General features: G+C 36.3%; 1 protein-coding gene and 1 pseudogene across 29 annotated transcripts in view; both read left to right on the top strand.

The window, feature by feature from the left end:
- The window catches only part of pHCl-1 (pH-sensitive chloride channel 1), a 1,184,550-nt gene that overhangs the window by 334,290 nt on the left and 826,266 nt on the right, over positions 1 to 23,994 (top strand). The window lies entirely within an intron of this gene.
- On the top strand, positions 19,656 to 21,956 carry LOC148935566 (uncharacterized; annotated as a pseudogene).

Here is a 23,994-nt window from a genome sequence, read left to right as displayed (position 1 = left end):
TGACGGATTCGTCATTCAGAGTGAAGATATAGGCGGTGAGGTTGAACGGTAAGAAGGACATTAAAAAGACGAGAAGTGTAAAGAGTAATGTCGTAGCGCGAACAATAACGTTCGACGATTACATGCGGTGCTTGAACGAAGAGATCGAAATGATTCGTCCCCAGTTGTGTATAAGATCAAAGCTACAAGTATATATGGTATCCGAGTCGAAAATTGCTCTAAGTCCGTACGATGACAAACGATACATCATATCGAATTCGACATTACCATGAGGACATTGGCGAATACCTTTGCAGTATACATGTATATATACAGTGTGTCCCAAAGCACTCGCATCATCGCTCGTGAGAAGGTAGAAGGAAGCGAGATAAATCAAAATGTCTTATATCATTTTGCGATATTTGCAATAATTTTCGTGTTGTTAAATATTAAAGATATACATCGTATCGTACAAATAAGAGTGCGCGGGGAGAAAATGCTCATTTCCATAGGACGGATAGGAAGCGGAGCGGCTGTAATCCTTCCCTTGCCGCGCGCGATCCACCTATCACCGAGCGCCGGATGGCCAATGTCGAAAAAAAACTACTCAGATTTGTAATAAGAAAGAGCCGAACGGAAGAGAAAGAGAGAGAGAGAGAGAGAGAGAGAGAGAGAGAGAGAGGGAGAGAGAAAGAGGGAGAGAGGGAGAAGATAATAGGTAAAGAAAAAGAGAAGATGATAAAATATATATTGTATGAGAAATATGGCAGTGGCCGGAATCACGCGCCCTGTGATCATGTCCTCCGAGTCGCAACTTGTTTATCTATTTGTTTATAACTTCTCTTTCCAATTTGTTTACAGTTGCCGGATTGCCGGCGATTATGCTTCATTATTTTATCTATCTCCCCCCTCCTAACGGTACATTTTAAAGGATCACCAAACCAGCGTTCCCTCCTCCCCTCTCTCGAGTCACCTCCAGGAGCTCTTGAGTTAGAGATTCAGCGTTCCCCTCTCTCCTTTCCCTTTCCCCTGCATACCCATACCCCCATCGGGGCTATTGATTAGAATCCGTCTAGTATACTTATTGTACTTACAAGGAGGCAAGAATTGTGAAATACAAAATTGAATAAACTATAGTTCATTCGAAAAGAAAAGTTGAGAGTATAAAAAGTGTAAAAGGGTTTGAGTGCATGGACCTTAGTTTTGGAGAAATTTGCATACAAAGTTAGGCATTCAGTTAGCTGTATGGTAAGTATTATGAATAGCTCAAACAAAGCGTGAAGCGCCGTGGCTGCACAGTCTAAGCCTCACGCGTGTAATCTTTTCTTCTGGCAAGGAGAGTTCGAGATCTTGTAGTGACAACTTTTTCTTTTTAATAATGATTATATTTTGTCAACAAAATTAACTTTTGTTATTGGGTTGTCGGAAAAGTCATGACGTATTTTTTCGATGTTTTTCAAAGGTCATTTATTTATATAAAGAACAAAGATCAATCAATGATATATTTTGTTCGATAATCTTTTGCCATCTTTCAGTGAGTTTCATAATTCCTCGTTCATAGAAGGGCCTGTCTTTATCGGCGAAAAACTGAACAAAGTGCTGATTTACAGCCTCATCTGAATTAAACGTTATGCAAGGAGTTTTGTAGAGAGCGAAACAAGTGAAAGTCTGACGGTAAGGTCAGGCAAGTATGGTGGGTGTGGCAACATCCATCCAAGCTCCAATAATTTTTTGGACCCATCGGGTGGTCAAACTTGTGGGTGGTCTCGCGTTGTCGTGATGGAACACAACTCCTTTATGATTAACGAGTTCTGGACGTTTCTGATGGATTTGTTCAACCTGCCGACAGTACATTCGAATTGATTGTTTCTTGATAGGAGCTCGAAAAACACGACACCTTTAAAATCCCATCACACTGATTTGAGACGAATTATTACGTCGGGACCAAGACCGTTTGCCCACCATATTGTTGTAAACAATCCATTTCTCATCACCAATTATCAGTCGCTTCAAAAAAGGATCGTTTTCCTTACGTTTAATGAGCATGTCGCAGATGTTTATACGCGACATCAAATGAACTTCTTTGAATTCATACGGAACCCAAATATCGAGCTTGCTTACGTATTCTAGCTTCTTCAGGTGATTATGAAGAATGGATGTTCAATGTTTCTGCAATCTGTCATGTAGTATAACGTGGGTTTGACTCGATCAATGCCTTTATTTTGTTATCATTAATCTCGCCTCCCTGACTGAGGAACGTCGTTGAGGTCAAAATCATCAGCACGGAATTTCGTGAACCGTCGTTGGCACTGAAATTCTTGTAGAGCATTATCAACGTAAACTGTATGCAACTTTTCACAAGCTTGACGCGCATTCTTCCCTTAACGGAAGTAAAACAGTAATATGTGGCGAAAATGCACAGTTTGGTCTTCCATCTTCAACTTGTTATAAAATTTCCAAAACTTAAGCAAATCGCTCAATTTTTTTTTTTAGAATAAAGCTAGAACTATCAAATGACATAGATGCGAATGACTCTAGTACTTCCAAAAATGAATTCGCGCCATCTACAAAAATACGTCATGACATTTCTGACAACCCAATATTATTGGTAATAAAATATTAATAATTATACATTATTATTATATGTATTAAAGAATAACGACAATTTTTATAAATATATTAATGTTTATTTATTTCTTTTTATTTATTATAAAATTCGAACGCTGCAGAACAATGTTGTGAGAGAAAATTGAAATAAAAATATTGGAAACACAAATGGATCGCACATGAACTTTTCATAAAAGAATAATTTTTTTTATTTTTTATTTCAATTTTCACCCACAACATTGTGCAATATCCGAATTTTATAATAAATCAAAAGAAATAATGAATGAATGAATAAAAATTTATTGTTCACTTTGTGTTACAATATTTCCCTTGTGTGTGTGTGTGTGTGTGTGTGTGTGTGTGTGTGTGTGTGTGTGTGTGGGTGGGTGTGTGTGTGGGTGTGGGTGTGTGTGTGTGTGTGTGTGTGTGTGTGTGTGTGTGTGTGTGTGTGTGTGTGTGTGTGTGTGTTCATGTCATTTTATATTCCCTCTTATATATATGTACTTTATACTTATAATCCTAATAATCCTTCGTGTATTTACCTCATATCTTTTACATATGTTTGCTAACCTACACTTTCCTGTACTTCCTTTTCTTTCTTCTGTTTTTCTTCTTCTTTCCGTCTTTTCCATATAAGCTCCTGTAATATCACTAGATTTTTATCTCCTCTTATGACTTTTTTCCAATTTCTGTCTCTTGATTCAGTTACTTTACATTTTTTTATAACATGTTTCGATGTTTCTTTTTCCTCTTTATTATATTTTAAAGCCTACAGATTCTTTTCTTTTCGTCTTGCCAGTACCTACATGCTCTCGTTTCGTTGCCGTGTATAAATCTCCCGATTCTTTCAAGCTCTCCTCTTTTCCTTCTTTCGTTTTTTCTCAGATACTTTGGTGTCTCCCCTCTGGCCATCTCTTTTAATTCTTCTAAGAACCTTGATTCCTTCATCTCTTTGTTGATTCTGGATATCCCTGCTTATCCGCATTAGTTCTGTCCATACTTCTTCCCCGTTGTTTATCCTTCTTCTCATTTTCTCCGCCGACCAGCCTCTATTATTAAGATATTTACTTCTTGTTCTTTCCCTTTCGGTGTTATGTTCGTGCTTATTTTCTTCCAACATTCTTATCGATGTTCTGATTCTTTCATCTTTTTCTCGCATTTCTCCGCTCTTTCTTCCATTTTTATAGCTATATCGTCTCTTCCTGTTTCCTTAAGGATCCAGTATGTTGATGTATTTGTCTAATCTCATTACCCATCTTATGTACTTTGTTTGTATTTTTTTCAATTCCCTTTGTTCTTTCCATTCTTTTCCCCCCATAATTCTGCTCCATAAGCAATCACACTTTGGCTAGTGCGTCAAACAGTCTCATCGTCCTTTTGAAGTCCTCTTTAAACAGTTTTTCCTCGATGCTCCATACTTTATCCAGCACTGCGTTCGTCCTTCTATCTTCTTTATATGTTCTTTATCGTCGTTGTTCTCTTTAATCGTATACCCTAAATAGTCTAAATTTTTAACTCTTTCTATTTTCTTATTTTCCCACTCAAAATTTTCTTCCTTTCTTCTGTCACCTGCTCTTCTACAAATTATCTTTATCTTGTCAACATTTAGTTCTAAATCTTTCTTATCTATATATATCTTTTGAACCTTTTTATCATCCTTTCCAGCCCCTTCGCGATTAGCATCACGTCGTCTGCGTACGAAATAGTCCATATCTTTTTTCTTCCTATTACCATCTCCTTTACCTCTACCTTCTTGTTCTTTTCTCACCTCCCTTTCTAGATCTGCAAATACCACATTAAACAAGGCTGGGCTCAGTGAGCATCCTTGTCTGACTCCTCTTTTAGTTGTGAATTTACCTATTGTATTTCCTCTTATCCTTATTGAGCATACTATTCTGTCATATATTTCCCTAATTCTTGTTCTTAGTTGTTCGTCTACTTCTTCTTCTTCTAATCTTTTCCATATTTCTTCTCTCTTTATTCTGTCAAATGCTCGTTTCATATCCGCGAACATAAGATAGAGTTTGCCTCTCTTTCCCGTTATTTCCTTATCTATGATTGTTTTTAGCACGTATATTGCATCAGTTGTCCCTCTTCCTCTTCGACCCCATTTGTGTGTCATCTAGTATACTCGTTTCCATCCTTTCCTCTAGTCTGTTCTTTAGAATTTCGACGTAGATTTTGTATCCTGAATCCATTAATGTGATACCTTTAATTAATGTGATACCCCTGTAATTTCGGACTTTGTCCTCTTCTCCTTTTCTAAATATCGGACTATATAATTCCTTCTGACCACTCTTCTGGTAAAATCTCTTTGTTTCATTCTATTTATTACCTTTGTCATGTTCTCTATCATCTTATTCCCTCTGTTGTACCCCGGATGGGCTACAACGTTAATTTTAGAGATAGTCGGGTTCGATAAGCCTAAGGAATTGGGACTCCGAGCAGGATCAAACGAATGGAAGGAAATCTTCTTGAAATCACTAACACACTTTCTTTATGTTACTTGGTTTATTTAACAATTGCACAATTTCTTGGATTTAGTATTTCTTATTTTATTTCTTTCACACATGGCTAAACGTCGGCGGGCGCGTATCGCGTTACTCTGGCGGCCGTCGACCGAATATGTCACCTGAGACGCTGATAGTACGGCTCGCGTGAACTTCGCTGTGCTCGTGTAATATCTTGCGCGATAATTATAATAACGATTCCGACACGGTATGTTTGATTGTTTCCCGACTCTATCTATTCCGCCTTGTGTAACCGGTTATATAGTCTGATCGATGCCCGGTCAGCATTCTGATCGATTGCGTCGATCGGTTGCGTGATATTGATTAATCAATATTACGATCGGTTTGATCATCAAATTTAGGCATTTGCTGATCAGCTTTTTCGCAATGTTCTCGCGATGCATTTCTGCGGTCTTTCGAAAGACTGGTCGCGATTTCGGCGGTCACACATTTGTGTAATCTTTCGAAAGACTTTTCGAGGTTCATGCGACCTAATTTTGTTGCCATGCGGACTACTTTTATTATTGGTTGTAGACCTGGCTACAACACCTCCGTATATCCAAGCCTCGTTTCCAATTTCATATTTTCTTCCAGCATCTTTTTTCTTTTTCAATTTCCTTATTGCTTTCCTGATTTACTCCGCTTCTATTTCATTTTCCCATATTTCACATGTATCGACTTTCGACTGTTCCTCTTCTTTCTCCTTCGAATTATTTCATAAAATGTTCTAACCGTTTTGTCTCAATGATTGTAACGCTTATATCTGTCCTTTTCTTTCTTTTTTCATTCACTATTTTCCAGAATCTCTTGTCTATCCTATCTTGTTGTAACTCCTCTATTAATCTCTCTCCAGCATTTAATTTTTTATTTTCTAGCAGCGTTCTATACGTTTCTATACTCCTTCCTTTCCTCTAAATAGACCACTCTATCTATCTTCTCCTCTTTTCATTTTTTTAAAGCATATCTCTTACTTTTTTTCTCTTTTCTTTGCACTACTTATCCCATCATTTCTTTTTATTCTTGTTTTGTCTCTTACTACATTCTTTTCTCATCATCACTCCTTGTATTTGTTTTTAAAATTTTTTCCATATTTCTGTCTCTTCAAACGTTTTAACTTTCTATATGTACTCTTTTATTCCTTTCTCAGACTAATCTATTAAAACTCTTTTTTTTTCCTTATTCTCGTCTTCATCTTTTAGTGTGATTTCTAGCGGCATGTGATCCGAGTCCATTCTCTCCCCCACTTTCATTCTTTCCACGTTTTCCCTGCCCACCATATTTGTTACTATATAATCAATCGTTGTGCATCCGTTACCCTCTACGAATGTTATCTCGTCCTTTTCATCTCCCTTGATGTTATCGATGTTATCAAAATCTCTCCTTCCTTTAAATTTTCTATCAGTTCTTCACCTTTTGCGTTTACTATCTTGTCTTTCGAGTTTCTCAATTTGCCATCTTTCCATATCTGTCCTGCCTCTTCTCCTGTTCTTGCATTGAAATCCCCGCCCACCATAAATCTTCTTGTTGGCATCTTTTCTACTACTTTCTATATTTTTTCCTAGTTATCTTTCCTTTTTTTTCTCTCATGTAGGTCGTGATAATTGTCCACCTCTCTTGTCCTGTATCGATTACTCCTCCTATTATTTCTTTCTCTTGCCATTTCGATTCTCTTTGTATTCCTTTGCAGCTTTCTTTTTTATCCCCATAATGATACTTCCCTTTGGTCTGTCTTTTATTTTTTCTTTTTCTACTCCACTCATTTTCCAGTCAAACTTCCCAGCATTTTCTTATATATCCCCTTATTTTTCTCTTCAGTCCATGTTTCCGTGAACCCTATAATATCAAAACTTTGTATGTATTTTCAACTATCATCTAACCTGTACAACCCTGCTACGTTCCAAAATAGTGCTCTTATTTCCTTACTTTTATCTTTTATTTTCTCTCCTTACCATATTTTTGTGTTTCTTCGGCTTCAGTTGGTTTGCATCCTCTCCTTTTCTTTTCGAAATAAATTCTGTTTTTCCAACTCCTCTTTCCTTTCATTTCCACCTAAACCACTCCCCGTCTATTAACAATCTCTAAAATTTGACAGTAACCTCTTTTCTCTGTGCTTTTTGTTCCCTCGCTATATTTATAATACCTTTTTGTATTTCCCTCTCTTTGATCGTTCTGTCATTATCTATAAATACCTCTGTCTCTTTTAAAATACTCTTTTTCTTTATTATTTCTTCCTTGTCCTCCAAATTATCTATTTTCAAACTAATTTTCCGTTCCCTTATGGAACGGAATTAATCTTGCCGCTTTCACTTCCGCCTTCACCTTTAGAGTTTGCTTAAAAAAGTTCTCCATCTGATTCTTTAAATCCACTGTCCTTTCTATTGCAAATCCCTTTACTATGATGTTGTTTTTGCTTTCCTCTCTGTCCTATTTTTCTAATTTTATTTCCATTTCTTTGCATTGCTTGCTAAGCCTTTCCACTGCTTCCGACTGAGATGCCTCTCTTCCGCCCATTACTTTTCTTTCAATGCTTTCAATTTTTGCTTCAAAATTTTTTCAAAATTTTTAGCTTCCTTTCTCTCTGTCCTTCCTGATTGTTTTTCTATCCTTTCCATCTTGATCTCCAAACCTTCCATTTTTCCTCTGTTCTTCTCTTTTTCTTTTCTTAAATCCTCTTTGATCTCTTGCAATTGTTCTTTTATTATTCTATTTTCTTTTATTTGCTCCTCTAATTGCCATACTTATTAGTATTTCTCTATCACTCTTATTTTCCCAGTTTTGTGCCATCTTCTCTTCTTTTTCCTCTCCTCTGGTCTCTTGTTTCGCTCTCCTCTCTTGCTTTCTTTCCGCCAACTCTCTACCGCTGTGACTATACTTGACTACTTTCTTCTCTTCTTTCACCGAATTTTGCTCTCTCTTTCTCTTGAAATATTCGCTTATCGTGCCGCAACTCTGTGTTCTCTCTCTCCCCTTATTCTGCCTACACTGCTCGGTCTTCCCCTCCCGGCTTTAGTTATTTCCCCTCTACTCTCCTCTCTCTTTCTCCTTGCTTTTTACCTGCTGCGGTGCTCTTATCTTTTTTCCTTATCGACTTCTTGCTCTCTTCCCTCCTTTCCGCGCTGCTTTCCTCCATTCAGTTCCCTCTTTCTCCTCGACTTTTCCTTACTCTTATCTTCTCTCGACTTTGTCCTCTAATTTTCCTTTTTCCACTTTTCTCTATTTTCTACACACACTTTTCTTTTTTCTGTCCATCGTTTCCCTTCGCTACTGGCATCTACTTCACCCTTACTTCACTCTTACTTTGGCAGCACATTCACAGTTTTCCTTTCTTCCTTTTTTGAGATTATGTTTTATTTTTCCGCTTTATTTTCCTTTTCTTTCGCTATTTTCCTTGTTCTTTTTCTTCATCCCTTACGTTTTCCTCATACGTATCTCACCAATCATTGTTTTCTCCTTGCCTTCTTGAAAAATCCGGAAAAGTTAGAAAGCTAAGGTGCTGCGCTTTGCTATGTGCTTTCACCTCGGTGCTAATCGAATCGATCCTCAAATAAATAAACATTAATATATGTATAAAAATTGTCGTTATTTTTTAACACATATAATAATAATGTATAATTATTAATATTTTATTACAAATAATAACAAAAATTAATTTTGTTGACAAAATATAACTGTTATTAAAAAAAAAAGTTGTCACTGCGAGGTCTCAAACTTTTCCGTCACAGAAGAAAAAGATTACATGCGCGAGCCTTAGACTGTGCAGCCACAGCGCTTTGTTTGAGTATTCATAATACCGTACAGTTAGCCGAATGCCTAACTTTGTATGCAAATGTCTCCGAAACTAAGACCTATGCACTCAAACCTTTTTATACTTTTTATACTCTCTTTTAATCTCCCCTTTCGAATAAACTATAGCTTATTTAATCTTGTATTTCACAATTCTTGCCATCTCCTTGTTAGATATCGATTGTACTTACAAAAGAACACAAAAAAGTGTTCCCACTTTCTTCCCATCCGGATTTTAATGAACTTCGAAAATGTTAAAATATAAACAAAAATAAGAGACACGTATTTTTGTATAAGTGCTGAGCTGTATGTTAAGAGGGTGAAACTCCGCTAAAAAAAAAATCGGTTTTTTTCTTTCAAAGCGAATATCGTCAAAAGTACAACAGATAGAAAAAAAGTTTTATACAAAAGTTAAATCGTTTCAAAAGGTCTTTATAAAAAAAATAAAAAAGATTTCTTTCAACTTTTTTTAAGTTTCCCCCATTTCACTCCATATCTACATCTTTAATTTTGAAATTTTTTAATAACCAAATTAAAGGTTATTTTTATACGAATTCAACCATAATGATAAAATATATGATAAACTTATTTTCTAAAATATCATTTTTAAGAAATAATTATAAATCTGTACACGCTATCCATGTAAGTCCATGCGTTTGATTCTTCGCGCTGAACAAATTTCGTCTCATACTGCAGCGATTACGAGAGAGAGCAAATCAATACAATACATTGAATATTGAAATAAAAGTTTTATAATAATAGTAATAGTAATAATAGTAATAATAGTAATAATAATATTAAAAGTAATAATAAAATGGCAGTGAGTTTATTAAACCGTTAAGATCGGTCAAATATTTTGACGATATGTTAACAACATGTAATACATACTAATTTTCACCCATTTATTTAGTCTTTCATACGCACGCACGCACGCACGCGCGTGCGCACACAATCATATCTAAAAACAAATTGTTGATTCTGCTAGGTAGTTTGTGATTCCTTTCACCTCATCTCGTATAAGATGCTTGATTTATGTAAGTCCTCTATTTATATCTATACGTCTGCTAGTATATGTGTGCGCGTGCGCGTGTGTTTGTGAAAAAGAAGGACTGAGTAAGTGGGTGAAAATTAGTATGTATTACTTGTTGTTACTCCCTCTCAACATTTTAAAACATGTGCTTTTAGAACTAAATAGTATATTATTTAGCCTCCTCCCCCACACACAAATATATATACATGCACAGGCAACATATACATACATAACCTTTTTCAAATGTGTAGGTAAATCGCATATTATTATTTAAAAGCTCCCGATTTATTATAAAAAACCGAGTTGGAACATTACAAAAATAATGATAAAATACAACTTTTCGCACGGCTGTATAAAAAAATTAGCCATTTTTAAGCTTTGTATATAAGGACACTTCGCGATCGCCTTAGAGCGCAAACACGCGTAAACACCGCGACCGCGAACGCCGAAAGATCGATCTGACCACGATCTGGTGATCTCGCCGAACAATAAATCGCCCGCGACGATCAGCGAGCTACACACGCATCGGCATACGTATCTCTATCGTAAGATATTACGCGCAGACCTAGTATGTAATATCGATACTATTTTGGTGGATAACATGTACACTTTTCCTTATTTATTATTAAATCTATTTTACAATAAATTTTGTTCTATTGTTACAAAAGAAAGTCTCAATCAATTGTTTCTACAATCCCCGTCGACAAGCTACTCCGCGCTCACCCATTTCTATCCGCACCGCGACGAGAAAATCTAGCGATCGTTTTAATTGGTTAAAAGATCTTAATCTTTAAAGAGGCTTGATTTAATAATGACCGATTCAAATCTTGGATACGCAAAGTATCATTTGATGATAATCTTTATTATTACATTATATACAATAAGAGTTTTTAAGAGATTAATCTAATACATATTTCAAGGTGCAGATTGTATGCATACAGAAATAATATTAAAAAAAAAACATTATATGATAGTGATCATGTTAGTAAACGTATCGCACAAATTAATATTTCAAAGAACAATTAAATATTAAAGAATTTAAATATTCGTTACACACAAAATGCTATATGATGTAAGTTTTTTTTGTTCGATTTACAATAACTTATAATGCTATAAATTTATCGCAAATTCATCACGCAAAATCTAATATACATATAGATAAATTTAAAAAAAGTTATATCAAAGCAAGTACATAGAACGAAGATTCGAACACACAAATGAATTGTTTTTGTCATTTGATAAGAAATCAGCGGAGATTAAATGTGCCACGTTAATCGTAGATAAAAATATTTTTTATCAAACAATAAAAAAAATTTTTAGCTCTTTCCAATATGTAAAAAAAATCCTAATGTATTGAAAAACATAGGTTGAACAAAATATAAACATATTTAATTAAAAAAAAGAAGCATATAAGCTACGCAGGACCTAAGTGCTGAACATTAATATATATGTAATATATAAAAATAATAATATTAAAAACAGTCTTCCTTTTATCGCTTTCATCCAGAATAGAAAAAATATGGTAATTAATATCCTTATTATGTTGGAAGCCATGCGATCATCTTATAGATACCTTAGTCTGTTCATTTTTATGAATAATTTTTGCTTATCATTTCAATTTTTACAAAACATTTCTTTACTACAATAGTTGTGAACGAAAAAATAAAATCCGGAGAATATCTATTATTTCTGAAGGATAATGTAGAAATGTAAACTTAGTTTTTTCTTTATGTTAAAATATGTTTTAATTCTTTCAATATGAGATTTAGATTTAATTTATTTTTTCAATCCTCATCAGAAACGAAGAGTAAATTTTTGTAAGCAAAATCTTTTAACTTTCTTTCAAAACTCGAAATTTTTTGAAAGAAAAGCATTTAAGATCTTTCTCTACAATATTCTAAAAAAAGAATAAAAAATTATTAAAATTATTATAGAATGCAAGAAATACCTTCGCGAATTAATGATGCAAGGATTTATAAATGTAGTTATATTCAAGAGAATTGTTTGACATTTTATGTAATTATACTGCAGAAAGAAATTACATAGTATTTATTTCTATTAAAAGGTTATCTATAAATAACACATTTTTATCAAAAAATTAAATGTTTTTAAATCTAATATAGGTTTAATGTGTCGATAAGCAAACATCTCATTCAATGATGTTTTTTTTGCATCTAAATCTATTTTAATAAAGATACTTTAAAGAAAGAATGGATTGTACTTCGTGGATTACTTATTATTCGATTTTCTTATTATTAGATCAATGCAGGAGAACAAAGTCTATCTAAATTAAATTTTGGTCGTACATAGAATGAAATTTTAAAATATTGCTGTCTCGATCACGCGCGGATAGACGGTCAGTCAGATTCCAGGCAAGATATAAAAAAACCATAGATCTTATTGTACTAGATCTTATAGTTATATACTTTTCCTTTAAATAAAAGGAGACAGTAGATATATCGTATTTTTTATTCTTTAGTTTCCGAAAGTACACAATAAAGAAGGAAATAAGATATTGCTCTCTTGCTGCATTATGTAGAGACAGAAGGACAGAAAATTATTCTCTTACTCTATCATCTCGGATTTTAAGTTTAGTCAAAAGGCATGTCCAGTAAAATCTATATAAAAGATAATCTTCTAAGTGTGAAGTCCTATCGAGTCAGCATACAGCGTACCGGCATTTAGCGTGCAAGAACTTGGCCAATCACAGTCTTTATCATTATGCCAGCACAAACATCGTCTGTCCCATAAAGGGTATTTACGCAACGTAAAGATGAATAAGCCAATCACAATGCCTTTTTACAAAGCTCATTTTCAAAATAGATCAAATGTTAAAAATATCATAATGTTCAGTTTTTAATTTAGTTCGCGCCACTTTTTTTTTGTTTCACGCGTCACGATGTCTGCGTTTCGGACGCTCTCACTCTCTTCGTTTCCGGTGTGCGTGCGTGCCCGAATTCTTGTCTCTCTGCATTAGTGTCTTAACTGTTGCACGAGTGAGATGCGTCTTCTTAATTACGGCGCACTTATCGTTTTCTTTTGTACGAGCACAATTGTTCTTGTAATAAAGAATATTAAACAGTGTAATGTGTTTACGGTATTGTCACCGCCTATAATATATTAAATCAAAGAGTTCATCTCTTAACCACGCCGCCACTGAGAACCATCATCCTAGAAGGGATAATGCGTGGAGGGACACATATCGCATACATTTGCGATAATTATACAAACCAATTATACAATCTAATTATACAACCAAATGATCCTTCGAGCCAGATATCACAAGCATCCGCAAGGCATAATCACCGAAATTCAAGAATAATACTTCCAGTGCCCATCGTGCACTGTTAAGCAGTAATACTGCCAGCACGACGCGTGCAGCCATTTATTCCTGGCAAACGTAATCTAAGCCCTTCTGCTGTCAGGACAAGTAAAAATTCGTTCCAGGGCCACGTTCATCTGAAATCATCATTGTGCCTATATCGTGACCTTCATCGGCCATTTCGGTTTGCCCTCAGCCTTTAAGGATTTCACAAGTGTAACGGAGAGGTTAGGGAACTTCGATACTTGTCAAAGAATTTCTGTAATTCGTAGGTCTATTCACAAATTTATCATGGATAGCGAATTGATCAGGCAATCCTTAAAAGGCACTGCACTGTAATTAAGGCCGCGTGCACACGCAAATTCGTACATTAATTCTATACATTCGGTTTCACCGCCGGTAACCGACGATAATAACTCAACTCGAAGAACGAAAATTAAAGCTAAATGATTATTGGAACGAAATGATTATTGGAATACGTCAATGTACAATCTCAATTAGAAAAGTTCAATGAATCGGAAGAAAATGACAGAGTCACATTCGAGGAAGCCTTTTACTCTTTCCACTAAAATACGAGAAATGTTAACTCCATCTTACTTCTAAACTTCGCGTAGCATAATAATGCCTTCGCCAATACTCTCAAGCATGTCTGAGTTACCATATTCCGCTTTATACATGCGTTTGCCAAAACTAAATTTTCCAATTTTTATCGGAAAATATGACGAATAGTTTCCATTTTATGATATATTCCACTTGGTTATACATGTAAATCCATCCATATCCAACATTCATAAATTGCAATATTTAAAGGCTATCCGGAGATGCAAGGAATGTCATCAGCTCTCTCGAAATATCCGATTGAAATTACGCAGTTGCATGGAATCTCCTAAATGAGTGATACGATAATAAAAGACTCATAGTCCAAACTCATATCAAGGCCGAAGTATTTTTGGGATGTTGACACAACAAAATGAATTACTGACAAATCAGGATTTACTGTGGCTTCAATCACTTTGATATATATATATATATATATATATATATATATATATATGACCAGCATTCTCGCATGCAAAATCCCAACAGGAATCCGGCTGTGTCGATTCCTGTAGATGCACCAAAAATCAAGATGGCCCTCGATGGCGCCATCTATCGCACAATATTACATCTTTCTTTCCCTAAGAGAAAAAAAAATTCAATGCTTCCTAAAGTCCTAGGTGGTCTGTCGAATCCTCGTCGAACGCCTAGCAGGAAGCACCTCAGCTCTAACTGGGAGTTGTGGATTGTTCCTCATCAGAGTGTATATGTATAGGAGGTCTATTAAGAAAAGATGTAGATTGTTCCTCACAGGGAGTATGCACAGAAGGGACATCAGGGCCGCTGCTGGGTTGACTCAGGAATAGCCTTTGCATGTCATCCTCACTCCCTACCACTGGAGCATCAAAAACAGGAGTTGTAGGAGTACAAGGGGAGTCGCTGTCAATTAGTGGAGAAATCTGCCGAGATGTCCTGATGCGAATTTGATCCATGTGACGTGCCACCTTACCTTGTGAAGTAAGCACTTTCATCATAGCATTCCCAGAAGTCTCTGTGACTGTACCAACAATCCACTTAGGACCACGTGAAAAATTCCGGGTCCAAACAAGGTCACCCTCCTTGGTTTTGGTATGATTTGAAGTATCATTGGCAATGTACTCTTTAAGGAGATCAAGACGACTGCGTAGTGGACGCCCAAACATGGCCATAGCAGGCGAAATATTTGTCGATGCTGATGGTGTTCTTCTGTATATAAAAACCTTTCCAAGCGACAAAGGAGAGTTCCCTGTGTCGCTTTCTTTATTTATGGCGGTCTTGACTATGCGAACTGCTCGCTCAGCTATTCCGTTGGAATTAGGATGGTATGGTGCTGTTCTTATATGTGTTATGTCATTTTTTGCCAAAACTTTGAAACTCTACACTAGTGAAGGCAGTTCCATTGTCACTTACTAGGCTGTTGGGTACCAAACGGGAGAACAACCCACGAAGAGCAACTATCGTCGAAGAAGATGTCAAGGACATTGGAACAACTTCCAGTCATTTTGTGCCTGCATCCACAACAACCAAAAGCATTTCCACCGGACCCGCATGGTCTACATGAATCCGCTGCCATAGACCTTTGGGGCGGGCCAAGAAAAATGCTGGGAAGGAGGCATCGATGCATTCTCTTGATATTTGATACAACTTTTGACCTTCTCCTCCAAACCCTTGTCCATGCCTGACCACACTGACGAACGAGCTAGAGCTTTGATGACAGAAATTCCAGGGTGACTTTCATGTAGCTCATCAAGAATGAATTTTTGTGGAATAAAAACTCTGGTTCCTCTAAATATCAAACCCTGTTCCACAGACAATTCTCCCCGCAAGGACCAATACTCACGGAGGTCTGCCGACACTTTCCGAGGCCATCCATGCAAAATGTACTGCCTGACCTTGCGAAGCCAAGGATTGTTCGCAATTTCCGTGCTATTTGATATGCTGTGATTGGGCTATCATTCACTTGCTCCAATAAGAGTACAGAATCCGCTGGCAAAGGAAGATCTATTTCCCTGACTGGTAGAGGCAGTCGACTACAGGCATCTGCATTACTATTCAAGACACTCTTCCTGATTGTATTTTATATGCAGATAAAATTAATGTCCATCGTTGTATTCGTGCTGTTGCCATAATTTGTATAGGCTTGGATTCTGCTAATAAGCTGACTAATGGACGATGGTTTGTTACCTATGTGAACTTCCGTCCCAATAAATAGTTCCGAAAATGTGTCACTCCAAAAACTAGCCAATGTTTCTTTTTCAATATGACTGTAATTTTTTTGCGCTTTAGTAAGGGAGCGCGAAATGCAATTGGCTGATCACAATCTGCAGTTAGGTGAGACAACACTGCACCAACACCATAGGGGCTGGCATCACATGCGAGGAGAACTTCTTTTGAATTGTCAAAATGCACTAATAATGAAGAATTTCTCAATGTTAGCTTTGCTTTGAACGCTTCCTCTTCTACTGCAGTCCATTTCCATTGCTGCTTGTGTTCTAACAATTTGTACAAGGGCGCAAGAAGGGTTGACATGTTCGGCAAGAACTTGGCATAGTAAATCAAAAGCCCAATGATTGAACGGAGCTCATCAACATTGCTAGGTGAAGGAGCATTTTCGATAGTCTTAAACTTGGAATCTGTTGGGTGAAGGCCTTTATTGTCAATTTTGTGACTCAAATATTCAACTGATGGTTTAAAAAACTCACATTTTTGTGAATGGAGCTTTATGCCAGCAACTTTAAGTCTAGATAAGACCAAGTCCAAGTTCTGTAGATGAGTTGCATTGTCTTTCCCGGTTATCAGTAGATCATCTAAATAGCACGAGATTCCAGACAAGCCTTGCAAGATCTTTTCAATCTCTCGTTGGAATATAGCGGGCGCTGACGCAACTCCAAAAGGCAATCTTGTGTAGCGAAACAGGCCTCTGTGAGTGTTGATAACGACTAAGCTACGTGACTCTTCATCTAACTATAGTTGGCAGTAAGCGTCCCGAAGATCTAACTTTGTAAAAGTTTCACCACCTGAGTGCAAAAAGGTCCCCGATTCGTGGCAATATTGTTCCAGCTCAATTGCTTGATTAACTGTCAATTTAAAGTCCCCACAGGGACGAACACGACCATCATGCTTCAGCACTGGCACAACAGGGTAGCCCATTCTGAAGTCTTGAGGTTCTAAAATTCCTTTCTTCAGTAACCGGTCTATCTCCTTTTCTATCTTGTCTCTTAAAGCATAAGGCACTGGGCGTGCTTTGAAAAACTTAGGCTGTGCAGACGTTGATGAAGATGTATCTTCGTTGTCTTCACTAGGCCTAACTCATCTGAAAAAATGCACTAATGTCTTTCTAGAATTTTCTTTAGTGAAAGGTCTGTCTCTTCCGTCTTCGAAATTGCATTTGTTGATTCTTGGACTGCTGACATCAATCTTAATGGGGAAAACCAATTTCTCCCTGCCAAATTTACAGTCCCTTGCTTCACCACTAACAGTGGCAGAACAGCTTGATTGGAATTACACTCCACTTGAACATCCATACCTCCCAGGATTTCTATTGGATGTTTTGTGTATGTCTGCAACTTGATTTCTGTTTTTCGCAACGCGGAAAGACGTGTGCAAGTCTGACATACGTGGCTTCTGGAATGAAGGAAACGGTGCACCAGAATCAAGCTCCATGCATATTTCCTGACCTTCAACTTGGCATAACACCTTTATCGGTGGCGGAGCTTTTGCCATCATATTAGTAAGATTGTGTAAATCATACTGCAGCGATGTTCCTAATTTCTGGAGATTTACTTCTTGCAATTGATGTATCCTATTTCTAGGGCGTGTTTCATCTTGTTTTATTTTTGCTTTGATTGGCAAACTCGAGCAATGTGGCCAGTTTTCTGACAAGCTGACAGGTAGCACCAATAAATCAGCAGTCAGAAGATGTGTCGGGAATTTCCACAACGAAAACATTTTGTTTTCTATTCCTCAGAATTCTTGCCTTTCGATATCTGACTCTTCGGGCGAACGCCGCTGTTTTGAATAGCACATACATCCACAGGACTTGTCTTCAAATCCACTGCATTACGCGCGGCTGCTTCCATAGACACCGCGATCTCCGTAGCGCGTATTAGCGTGAGCCCAGTCTCTGAAAGCAGCTTCCGTTGGATCGCTTGAATTCCACATACGATGCGATCCCGCAGCATCGTATCAAGAGATGCTTCGTAATTACAATGCTTTGTTAATCGACGTAATTCTGCAATGAAGGTGGCCACTGATTCTCCTGCTTCCCTAATCTGGCTATTAAACTTGAAACGCTCAACGATTTCCGAAGGTACCGGATCAAAATGTTCATTCAATGTTGTGATCAGCTGCTGTAATGTTCTCATGGTCCGGAGAAAGCAAATCTCGTAGAAGCGCGTACGTCGCGCGTACGGCCCGACAACCGTTAAAAAAATGGCGCGTTTCCGATTTGCATCGTCTATACCGTTAGCAACAAAAAATTGCTCTAACCGCTCCGTGTACTGATTCCAGGATTCCACTGCACTATCGTAAACGGCGATATTTCCAAACGCAGCCATTAAGCGGGAGAAAAAAGCGTATTTAGATTGTCGCTGTTAGGCCTAATCGTAGCAACCCACCGCCGCTGAGTTCTAGAGTTAGAAAGAATTCTTTTACCAGGCAACTTTTATCTCATCCTCGTCGTCACTGAAGTATTTTTGGGATGTTGACACAACAAAATGAATTACTGACAAATCAGGATTTACTGTGACTTCAATCATTCTGATACATATATGATCAGCATCTTCGCATGCAAAATCCCAACAGGAACCCGCTGTGTCGATTCCTGTAGAGGCATCAAAAATCAAGATGGCTCTCGATGGCGCCATCTATCGCACAATATTACAACAAAGGCCATATTTAAGTTGCCGTCTTTAACTAAGAAAAACGCACGAGAACTACAGCAAATTGCGAATGATGCTTCACGACATGTTTGCGCCTTAAAGGCTATTGAATCCAACCGACGATCGTTGGGATCGATCTTCTTATTTATATTCTTAGGTCTAAATTTGATCCAACCATAGCGTGAGAATCGCAATCATCACTTCAGGGCTCAGAATTGCCCTCATTGAAGCAATTTCTTGATTTCGTGGCTCGTCGCAGTCAAGTTCTCGAAGTCACTAATAAGATAACAGGCATCACGACAAAGAGTGTCCCATTATGACAGCACGTGAATACTAAACAAGCTTGCATGGCTGCCGTCAAAGTAAAATGTTTTTTGCCAAGATGAACATGCAATTTACCAATGCAAACAATTTTTAGATCTACCGAAGCGTATAGAAAAAGCTCGCACAAATTATTCTTGAATTGTCTACGCTCAGCTACTGATGCTTCGAGCAAATGTCCATCAGGGAATTGTAGGATTTGTTCTCTCAAATATAATACTTTACTGCATATCCAAGCTATGCACTCTCAGCAACGTATGTCATCCATCAATGAAAAGAATGAATCCAATTCCATGGGATCATCTTCCATAATTCCTTCGGATGTCATAGTCTCTCATGCTTCCAACTCTTACGGCAATAAATCTGTAATTCTTTTCACTGCCGTCGCTCTCGCTCAAGTCAAGAACGGCTTTCATGAATATTGCCGCATACTTCTGGGTTGTGGATCTCAAGCCAATTTTTATATCTCGCGACTTTATGAATAGCCTAGGTTTAATTCCGCAACCGATGGATATATCTATTTCCAGTATAATGGGAACAGCCACACGTTCTACGGAGACAGTACAATTAACATCGCGTTCTCGACTAAACTCTTTTTCCACCATCATCGAATGTATTCATTTGTGTCACGGATATTATAACTAATAATATTCCAGGAATTAAAGCGATCAGTTTTCAATCTTCCACGTAACATTGAATTGGTCGATCCTGAGTTTCACATTTCATCAAAAATTGATATTTTAATCGGCGCAGAAATATTTTGGGATTTAATCTGCATAGGTCAAATTGAAGCCTCTCCTGAACATCCAACGTTATAAAAAACAAGATTAGGTTGGATCCTTGCCGGCTCTCCCAGCCTGGGAGGCTGTGCAATACCGCAAAAAATTCATTCACTCAAAGTCCTTGAAAACAATTCTAAACTGCATAATTTATTCCTCAAGTTTTTGCACATTGACAAGCTTCATAATAACACGATTAACTACACTCTCGAAGAGAAATCATGTGAAAGGCATTTCTTGGAATACGTTTCTCGGAACATTTATGGTAGATGCATCATCAAATTGCCTATTAAAGAATACATAATGAACAATCTGGATGACTTCAGAGAAATTGCGCTCAATCGTTTATATAATTTAGAAAAACGTCTTAGATCCAATCCTAATCTAAGAAAACAATATTCTGAATTTATGGAAGAATATATTGCGTTAGCTTAAATTTGCTATTGCTGCCTTACATTTTCACTGTGATTGGCTGATTCACTTACTGCGTAAATTTTATTGTTTAAGTTATTTTGTGTGCCATGGATCTTAAAGTCTGGCCACTGAAACCGTTTTGTAATAAAATCTGTTGCATGGAACTGGAGAGATTAACACACATCATTGTTAAAGTAAATTTTATATTTCTTTAAAATAAAATTTTCTATAAAATATATTCTTGTGATAAGAACAAGTATTATTGTTATCGTGTCTTACCTTAAAACATAATTAACAATAATAATAAGATAAATAATTAAAACAACAACATATAAATACTTATAATGTTAATTTGTGGTGTGTTTTGGGGCGTAAAAATTATCAAAAGAGATATTCCATGCGATCACTTCCGACTTATCCTACAAAAAGATTATTATGGCTTGAAAAAAAAAATTTAACATGTTTTAGAAATGGAAATTGTTATTTGATAATATCTTTCACATTTAAAAAACAGCAAATGTGATTTTACTTTTTTTTAAAATAAATAAAATTAATTGTGAAATAAATTATCATCAACTGTCTGAAATACTAAAAATGGGTTGTATAAGATATCAAATGAAAATCGCATGTTAAAAAGATTAATTAAAAAGGATAATTTACAGCAGCAAAATAATGGCTACGCTTTCTAAATTAAATAATTTTTCTGTAATAATAACATTTAAAGATATTTTTATATTAATACATTACTTTATATTAAAAAAAAGATATATATGTATTATATATATATAGATAATATATATATATAAGGTGTCCCGCCATTATTATCTCTTATTAAGAACATGTTCCTGAGATAATTTTGAGACGAAAATCTTAATACGAAAATGTTGAGGCTATAATACTTTTCAAATATTATAATATAAACGATTAAAGTTGACCAAGCGACTCAGTTCGCGCGCTTAGGCATGATACAACGTGTGACCCGAGAGACTGGAAGCTTCCCTTATGAAAAAAGAAGTCTAGATACTTTGCATCGTTAGATCGTATCATATGTCAATTTTTGAAAGAAGTTATATAGGTTTTTTTAATTCTTTTATCGGAATTCATATTTTTTTCGATTATTTTCTATGAATCGTTAATCGTATCTCGTATACAAATTATATAATGGATACCTCGGATTCCATAATAATTCCTCTTTTTCATATAAAACTAAAATTTAATAATTTTTTTCATCATTCTATTTCATGATGTTTACGACTTGAATGATCACTTCACGAGTAGATGAACAGATATATTTGTGCAAATATAGAGAAATTGGGCGATTCCGAGAAAGAACACGGTGTTTTATTATCTCAATCGACCAAAGCGCGAGTGCTTTGATTCATGATCAGTATCAACAATCTGCGGAAACAACGAGTCGTCAGTTATGAATCGCGAGCAATAGCGAACATTCTGTTTTCACAGCGCGTAGAGCTATGAGAAGTCAGTTCGGCAGATGTCTATGTGTTGTGGAACCGCGGTTTCAACTCACTTCTTACATTTGCCGAATTTATAATGAGACGGTGGATTTCAAGATAAACTACAAGTATAGTAAACACACATTGTGAGACTTAAGAAAATGTTGGACTCTGTCTGTTTTACCGACTGAATATATATTCAGTATTTTCCCATTTTCTTTGCTTTCCTTACATTAAATTAAAAAAATCCTTTTACAGAATGAGAGAAAATATCGAACTAAGTATGGAAAGGTAAATGGTATAAGAAAACAACCTCCGGACGCTCGCTCGGGCAGTACCTCCGACCGGGTCCCACGATAAAGTCCGCGCCCAGCGTGTTGCTTTCGCTCTCGTCGGTACCTCCGGTGTACGGGCGATGCGTAAGTCGGCTCGCGGTGTGTTGTTTTCGCTATATATATACACGGACAACAGCAACACTTTATACAAAAGCATATCGGAGGCATCTCCGGCGTATGGGCGATGCAAAAGTCGGCTCGCAACGTGTTGGTTTCGCTTTCGGCGGTACCTCCGGACGCTTGCTCTGGTGGTACCTCCAACGGGCTTGGGCGGTACCTCCGACTGGGTCCCACGATAAAGTCCGCGCGCGGCGTGTTGCTTTCGCTCTCGGAGGTAGCTCTAGCGTACGGGCGATGCAAAAGTCGGCTCGCGGCGTGTTGCTTTCGTACTCGGCGATACCTCCGGACGCTCGCTCGGGCGATACCTCCGACGGGTTCGGGCGGTACCTCCGACTGGGTCCCACGATAAAGTCCGCGCGCGGCGTGTGCTTTCGCTCTCGGCGGTATCTCCGACAGACGAGCAGCGCAATAAATAACTTTCGTATTAATAAATAAACATATATTTCATTGATATCTGGATTGGTGCTTTTGTATAAAGTGTTGCTGTTGTCCGTGTATATATATAATATATTTTATATAATATATATATAATATATTTTTACTTTTAAAGCACTCATGCATGAATGATAAAGTACAGTTTTCTGTTACTGTAGGTTACTTATTCACTTGAATAAATAATATTAAATAACTATTAAACTTGAAACTTACTTATCCATATTTGTACAACTCTAAGAATATTTTGAGATCTTCAAAATATGATTTAAAAGCTTATAGGAGAAGTAAATGGAAAAGTGCAAAAGTATGCGAAATTTAGGTTCATATGTGAGCAGAAATATATGTATGAGTATATGTATATATACATAAATGTATCTTTAAATGTGCATTTGTATAAATGTTCTTGTCAGAATTCGCTCGTCAATTCAGCATCTTCTTAAGATGCAAGTCAGATAAATGTTCGCACGAATGCTGCAAGTTCTTAACTGATTGGCCGGGCGTTAAGCTTAGAAACAATGCAATTTGGAGCACAGTATTGTATTAGTAGATAATGTTATTAAATATTTAAACTTAATAGATACTCTAAGTTGCCAAGTTCCATTCAAATAACGATTCGATTTTCCCTCTTAATCATTTTTCTTCTAAATAATTTATTTTCTTCTTAAATTATTTAAAAACGAAAAAGTGCAACATCAAATATTTATTGGCCTTTATTAATACTACTTACGTTCTTAAATCAACATTGTAGATAAGAGGAGAAATAAATATAATAATCAAGAAAAAACATTTGTTTCGTATATCGACGAACAAATTATATACTACTATGGCTAAAAAAATAGTATATTACTATTATAGTATTTTAAGAATACATTGCAAACATTAACTTCTGAACCCTCTTTTGCATTATAAAAATGCTAAATGTTAAAATATTAATATACTAGATAAAAAACGATAAATATAGACTTCTGATAATTAAATTAAATCAGGAAAGGAGCGTAAAAGCTAAGCCAAATCTTCTTGTTTAGTAATGCTTAATTGCTGATTAACTCTTGATAAGAAAAACGTTTCGATACTTCGTGAGGTCTTCCTCGGTGTTCTACAAGTTTATAAAACAAAAATGTAAAATTATAAAATTAAAAAAGCATCTTAACAAAAAAAATGATAAACTTACAGAAAACGGTAAAACAGTGTTATACCTAGTCAAATTTACTAACTTTTTACAATCAAAGAAAGTCAATATTATCACGCTCGTCGTTTTAAAAAATAATTACCGGTACATCATTGTGCTCTCAAGATTTATGAAATGTATCATAATATAAAATATAAATGTAAATGTCGTCGAACATGAACCATGGATATCTCATTGGCAAAATCTGAATTCACCCCGAAGAGAAACATTTATAAAGAATGAAAAATAAATAAAAATCAGAAAAATGTTACATCACAGTT

The sequence above is a fragment of the Pogonomyrmex barbatus genome, unplaced genomic scaffold, assembly GCF_055798465.1.
Source record: "Pogonomyrmex barbatus isolate J1 unplaced genomic scaffold, ASM5579846v1 scaffold4, whole genome shotgun sequence".
NCBI lineage: Eukaryota > Metazoa > Arthropoda > Insecta > Hymenoptera > Formicidae > Pogonomyrmex > Pogonomyrmex barbatus.
Note: the sequence above shows the minus strand (reverse complement) of the source record. Positions and strands in the feature narration are given on the sequence as shown.